This window comes from Ictidomys tridecemlineatus, unplaced genomic scaffold, assembly GCF_052094955.1.
Source record: "Ictidomys tridecemlineatus isolate mIctTri1 unplaced genomic scaffold, mIctTri1.hap1 Scaffold_223, whole genome shotgun sequence".
Lineage (NCBI taxonomy): Eukaryota > Metazoa > Chordata > Mammalia > Rodentia > Sciuridae > Ictidomys > Ictidomys tridecemlineatus.
This window is the reverse complement of record NW_027521924.1, coordinates 287,955-295,427: the sequence shown is the minus strand read 5'-3', so window position 1 is coordinate 295,427 and position 7,473 is coordinate 287,955. Positions and strand designations below refer to the sequence as shown.

Below are 7,473 nucleotides of genomic sequence, written 5' to 3'. Positions count from 1 at the left end.
AAGAAAAAAAATTAAATATCTGATTGGAAAAAAAAAGGAGAAAAATTATCTATTGGCAGATAGCAAGATCTTACATATAGCAAATCCTAAGCCAGTTATGACACTGAATTCCTGTAAAGTCTTGGGAGGCTGTGTGGGAGGCTAAGAAAAGAGGACCACAAGTTGGAGGCCAGCCTGGTCAATTTAGTGAGACCATGTCTGAAAATAAAAAAGAGCTGGGACTGCTGTAGCTCAGTGGTACAGTGCATGCCTACCATGCAAAAGACCCTGGGTTGGATTTGATATCCAGTACCACACATAATGACTCTTCACACTCTCTCTCTCTCTCTCTCTCTCTCTCTCTCTCTCTCTCTCTCACTCACACACACACACACACACACACACACACACACACTCCTAAAGAATACACACAATTAAAACTAATAATAAGTTTTATTTCTGTGTTTGAGGTACATTTGGTATTATCCTGGATGATTGGTTTTCTCTCCTCTCATCTCCAGCCCTTGCCAGGAAGCCAGCCATGTCAGTCACTGTGATTATTACTGTCGCCATATTTTAAGGATGAGAGAAATGTTAAGTGTCTTGCCCAAGGTCAAAGAGCCAGACAGTGTTGGTTCCTGAGCTTGGGTCTCCAGAGAGCTAGGATCTCCCCTTCCAGGAGGGCTCTGTCCCAGCCCCTCAGAGCCTCCCCATACCCTCAGGAAACAGGTTTCTCTGAATGTAGAATAGACAGGCAGGCCAGGGTTAAATAATATATATTATTTATGAAGGTGAAAACATCATGAGGGAGTGGGTGAGGACTCAGGACCCAGAGGCCTCCATGTGGAAGGTTGGATTGTGAGAGTTGTAGCCTACTCAAGTAGATGAATCCACTGATATGAATTAACCCAGTGATATCTGTAGAGAGATGGGTCAACTAGGGGCATGCCTTGGGGCTTGTATTTTTGTTCCTGGTGAACTGAAGTGCTTCTCTCTCTCTCGCTCTCTCTCTCTCTCTCTCTCTCTCTCTCTCTCTCTTTCCTGGCTGTCATGTTCTGAGCTGCTTTCTTCTGCCACCTTCTGCCCTCATGTTCTGACTCAGCTTGAGCCCAGCACTATGGAATCAGCTGACCATGGACTGAACCTCTATAAATGTGAGCTAAAATAAATTTTTCCTCCTCTAAATTGTTTCTTGTTGGGTATTTTGGTCACAGTGATGCAAAAGCTGACTAAAACAGTGAAATTATTCTTCAAAAGTGAAGTAGAAATAGAGTTTCTCACATAAACAAAAACAAAGGGTATTTATCACCAGCAACCTGCTCTGAGCCAACGTTCAAACAAGTTCTTCAAGGAGAAGAAAAATGATGTAACCTGGATCTACATAAAGAAAATGAGAGCACTGGCGAAGAAATAAATGTGAAATGCCATCTTTCTTTGTCTTATTCCTGATATAAAAGATAACCATGTGTTTAGAGCGGTAACAGTAACCATATATTGGGTGATTATAGCATAGGAAAAAGTGAAATTAATGAGAGCAATATCATAGAGTACCTTCCCTACACGTGAAAGGGTGGAGTATTATTTGAGGATGTTCTTATATTCTTATGATGTACATTGCAAACTCTGGGGCAACTACTAAACATCTGATAAAGGAGGATAGTTGATATTCTAAGAGAGGGAATAAATGAAATCATATAAAATGCTCATATAACCAGAGAAATGGGAAAATGCGTAAAGAACAAAGGCAATATAGAGAAAGAAGTTATAAATACAATAAATACTACTCCAACTCTACCAATAATCACTCTAAATGTGACTACTCTAAATATGCCAATTAAAAGAACAAAGTGTCAAACGGAATAAGAAACAAGACTCTACCATATATTGTCTGTAAAAAAAGACACTTTGATTAGGAAGACCCAGTTACAATTAGAGCCAAATGATGGACAGAGATGCACTATACCAACTAATCAGTGGGCATCTGCAATAGCTATATTGATTTTACATAAAGTACATTTCAGAATATGGAAAATTATCAGCAATAAAGAGGGACAAACTCCAAGAAGACATAGCAATTCTAAATATGTAAGAATTTAGCAACAGAAATCTAAATATGTGACACCAAAACTGAAATAACTCAAGGAGAAATTGACAAAATTTACTACTATATAGTTGGAAACTTCCAAAAACTTCTGTCAGGGCTTGATAGATGAAGCAGGCAGAAAATCAATAAGGATATAGTTGACCAGAATGGCACTGTCAATCAACCTGATCTTATTGGAATTCTGAAATACTTTCCCCCAAAAGAATAGAGTACACATTCTTTTCAAGTTTACATAAAATTCAGAAAGGCACACTGTGTCCTGTATCATAAAATAGTCATCAATAAATTGAAGAGATTGAAAATCAAATATATTCTTATATCACAACGAAATTAAGCTGAAAATCACCAATAGAAAAAAAACTGAAAAATCCACAAATATTTGGGAATTCAATAATACATTTGTAAATAACAAATGAGTAAAAATAGTCCCAAGGGAAATTTTTAAATATTTTGAATTCAACAAAAGAAATTACAATTTATCAAAATTAACAATTTATCCAATGAACTGTGTAAGCATTTAGTGCACTTAGTGGAATTTATAGCACTGAAGACACAGATGAGAGAAGAAGAGTGGGCTAAACTCAGAAATCTAGCTTTTAAAAGCCAAAGCCAAAAGAGCAATTTAAGCCTAAAGCAAGCAAAAAGAAAAATCAATAAAATTAAAAACTATAGAAAGTTACTACAAACCACTTTATGTCCACAAATTTGATATCTCAGCTAAAATAGATGGGTTCCTTGACAAACTAAACTACTCACACTCACACAGGGAGAAATAGACAATCTGAATAGGTCTGTTTCTATTAAGGAAAATAAATAAAAAGCTCACAACCTTCTAAAAGAGAAAACATCAGGTTTCTTTGGCTTTGCTGGTGAATTATATGAAAAATTTGAAAAATTAAATGACCTCAGTGGTGTCATTTAATTTCTATTTCTCCATCATCTCTCCAGAATATACTGGTTCATCAATTCTAATAAGTGTGCCATATTAACAAAAGGTATAATAATAAGGACAGCTGGGTGTAGAGCATAGGAGAACTATGTCTTTATATCCATGCAATTTTTCTTTAAATAAAAAACTATTCTAAGAATAGTTTAATTTTTTAAACAAGAATTGAAAGGAAAAATTGTCAAACTAGAATTCTATATCAAGCCAAAAAAACCAAATAACTTCATAAACATGAATACACATAATGTGTGTATATATGTATATACTTTATATATGTATACACTTTGTATATTGAAATCAATATATAAAGTATTAAGAGAAAATGGAGACAGTTCTGATAAAGAAAAGCTGGCAGAACCCATCACCAGCAGACCTGTACTCCAAGAAACACTAAATGAAGGTCTCTGGATGAAAGTAAAGTGGTACCAGTATATGATCAGATCCTCAGAAAGATATGAGTGCCAGAAATGGTAACTATGTAAATTATGCAGGAGCATAGTTTCAAACTATCACATTTTCTCTTAATTCATTTAAAAATTATCCTACAGTTTAAAGAAAAATGACAGCATTGTATGGTGGGATTTATCAGGTATGGAACTGGAATTTTTCTCAGAACTGTGGCATATAATAGGAGGTTAAAATTAGTATGGACTGGGCGAATGTGGTGGCACATGTCTGCAATCCCAGCGACTCAGGCTGAGGCAGGAGTATCAAAGCTAGCTTCAGCAACTTAGCAAGGCCATAAAAACTGTACTGAGACCCAGTCTCTAAAAATTAAAAAAAAAGGGGGGGCTGGAGATGTGGCTCAGTGATTAAGTGCCCCTAGGTACGCCCTGGTACCAAAAAAATAATATAAAGTAATAGTGTATGGACTTAGAAGGTTTTTACATTTTAAATAAAGACATTAATTCTAAGTTGATGGTTAAAATTTAAGACTGCAGAAAAGTAAGAACAGAAGAGCAGAGGTCAGATGGTACAAACAGGAAACAAAGAGCAAAATATGAGGCCTAAGTCCAAATATATCAGTAGTACATTGGACAGAATGAATTAAACACCTAGTTAAAAGGCAGAGATTATCAGAATGGGTTAAAAAATCAAGAGTTAATCATGGATACAAAAGATGTGCTTAAAATCTAAAGATACAGATAGATTGAAAGTTAAAAAGTCAGGAAAATAATAATGCAAAAATAAAGAACGCAAAGTTGGAACTGCTGTATTAATATAAGATAAAATAAACTGCAAAAGTATTAGCATAAATAGAAATCCTGAAGATAGATATGACAATAATTAATGCTCTTGCACTAAGTAACAGAGCTTCAAAATATATAAAACAAAAATCAACAGAATGAAAGGGAGAAACAGTTACCAACCATTGTGGGAGATTTTGATACCTGTCTCTCAGTAAATACATTAAATGGGTAAATAGAAGGATGGAGGAACAGTATCAACTACCTCAGCCTAACTGATGTTATATAATACGACACCCAACAACTACAGAACTCCCGTTCCCTTTAAGGGCACTTCATAAATTAATTGAAACAGATCATATTCTGGGCCATAAAATGATATTCCTTACCAATGAATGGGATGGATTCAAACTCAGAAGCTTCTTCTCAGCAAAGGGAATGATCAACAATGTGAAGAGAGAGCCCACAGAGTAGCAGAACATCTTTACTACACACATATCAGATAGAGCACTAACTTCCAGGATATATAAAGATTTCAAAAATCTTAACATCCCCGAATCAAATAACCCAATCAATAAATGGACTAAGGAACTGAGCAGACAATTCTCAGAAGATGATGTTCATCAACAAATATGTGAAAAAATTTTCAACATCTCTAGCAATTCAAGAAATACAAATCAAAACTACTCTCAGATTTCATTTCACTTCAGTCAGAATGGCAATTATCAAGAAGACAAGCAAAAATAAATGTTGGTGAGGATGTAGGGGAAAAGACCCACTCATAGATTGCTGGTAGAACTGCAAATTGATGTAACCATCATGGAAAGCAGTATGGAGATTCCTCAGAAAACTTGGAATGAAACCACCAATTGACCCAGTTATCCCACTTCTCAGTCTATTTCCAACCACATCAATGCTATAAAGTAGCTCAACTCACAAGAGTTTTACTATGGAACCAACCTGAGTGTCCTTCAACACAGGAACAGATAAAGAAAATGTGGTCAATATGCACAATGGAATATTACTCAGTTTTAAAGAAGAACAAAGTGATGGCATCTGCCAGTAAATGAGTGGAAGTTAAGAATATCATAGTAAGCAAAATAGGCCAATTCCAAAAACCACAGTTTAAATGTTTTCTCTGATATTTGACACTAATTCACAATAAGGAGCGTGGCTATGGAAGAATGAAGTTACTTTGGATTAGGCAGAGGGGAGGGAAAGGAAGGGAGCCAGGTATGGGGTGGGAAGAAGAGTAGACATTATTGCCCTAGGTGCATGTGTGACCACATGACTGATGTGATTCTACATCACGTACAACCAGAAACATGAGAAGCTATACTCCATTTGTGTATGATGTGTGAAAGTGCCTTCTACTGCCATGTATAACTAATTAGAACAAATAAAAGAAAAGAAAAAAGAATGGTGGCAGCCAGGGGTGGAGGAGGAGGAATGGGAGTTCTTACTTACATGGTGGTAGAGCTTCTGTTTGGAGGGACAAAAGTGTGCTGGAAACAGAAGGTTGTACAATATTGTGAGTGTAATTAATGCCTCTGAGATGTCCACTTAACAGGGCTAAAATGGCAAATTTAATGGTACCAGTCCTTTAAAACAATGAACCCTTTAATTATTAAAATTTTTAACATTTTCCTTTCCAGAAAATTAAGAGTAGGATGCCATTCATAGTTTTTTTTCTGGAGAACCTCCTTGGCTCCCAAGATGTGAGGCATTAACTTGTGAGCCATTTCACCATGTTCGGGAGTGGGTACTGCAAAGAGAAAATAAAAAGTGCATAATTTAGAAGCAAAACATTTTATGTACTTTCAACTAAGGCCTGAAGACTACTTATGAATACAGTTGACTTAAACAACCCATATTATAATACCTGCCCCAAACCTCTCTTAGTCACAACCATAACTTTTATAAGCTGTTTGTAAAACAGTTGTTTTTAATTGTTCTAAATTCTAAAAGTCAACAGTTAAACAGACCATTAATACACTCTTGTCAGTATCAAAAGGACACGATATTTGATTGAACCCATGGTGGCTTTACCAGTGAACTACATCCCTAAACCTTCTTTTAAATTTCTCAGATAGGGTCTACCCCACTTCTTAAGGCTGGACTTAAACTTGTGATCCTCCCTCTTTAGGCTCCCCAGTCACTGGGATCACAGGTGTACAACCATTGAGTATAGCATTTATGACATTTATAAGGTAGCTCAACAAGTTATAATATAATTTATCAAGTTACTGGAACTATTTTTGAGTGTGTGTGTGTGTGTGTGTGTGTATGTGTGTGTACGTGTGTGTATGTGTGTGTGTGTGTGTGTGTGTGTGTGTGTGGTGTTAGAACCAAACTCAGGGCCTTGTGCATGCTGGCAAAGCACTCTACCACTGAACAACATCTCTAGCCCCTCTGCATTCTACAAAGAAAATCACTATAAATACTACAGTGAGTAAAATGAGGTTATCATTCTCTCTTCCTGGTTGAATTTTGTATCCTCCCGCCTTCCCCTTCCTTTATTGTTTCTCCTCCTCCTCCTCCTCTTCCTTCTCCTCCTCCTCCTCTTCTTCCTCCTCCTCCTTCTTCAACTTCCCTCCTTTCCTCCCTCAATTCTTTCTTCACCAACTCCCCCCACCATTGCCCTTTCTTTGTAGGAGTTGGTGCAGGAACTGAACCCAGGAATATGCTAGGCAAATAAGTGCTCTCCCACTGAGCTATACACCAGTCCTCTTTTCACTTTATTTGGAGACAGGGTATCTCTAAGTGGCCCAGGCAGGCTCCAATTTGAGATCCTCCTGCCTGAGCCTCTCCAGAAGATGAGATTACAGGTGTGTGCCCCCAAGGCCTGGCAGCTTCATCTTTACTGGGTTAAGTATAAATACAATACATTTGCTTAAAGAAAACAAAATCAACCTGGGATGCATAAAAGTATTAAGAAAAATGATGACAATCCTTCTATCAATATGGACTATCCTGTTAAAACTTCACAAGCTTTTTAAAAGTCACATTTCAAAATGATTTGGATATACTGACACTCTCTTCCTTCAAAAGCTATATGCCAGTTACATCATTCCTAAGAACTGACCATAAAATGATTCTAATGGCTAAATTGAATAGTGCCTTAATATGAGTGTTTTCATAATTTAACCAATCCCCTTTATAAAATCTTTGTATTCTTTAATTTTTGATTATTACCTTTAAGTTTCTAGAAGTGAAATTATTTCTAATTAATGGATTTTTAGTATAAATTTTAGGTT

The 7,473-nt window shown here is 36.4% G+C and overlaps 1 protein-coding gene across 8 annotated transcripts in view; it reads right to left on the bottom strand.

The window, feature by feature from the left end:
* Positions 1-5,818: 5,818 nt before the first annotated feature.
* Positions 5,819-7,473, bottom strand: part of LOC144373080 (uncharacterized) — a 59,237-nt gene continuing 57,582 nt past the window's right edge. For all 8 annotated transcript variants that reach the window (XM_078036188.1, XM_078036191.1, XM_078036187.1 and 5 more), the window contains one exon: positions 5,819-5,981. The gene's annotated coding sequence lies outside the window, so the exon portion shown is untranslated. The remainder of the gene's footprint in view (positions 5,982-7,473) is intronic.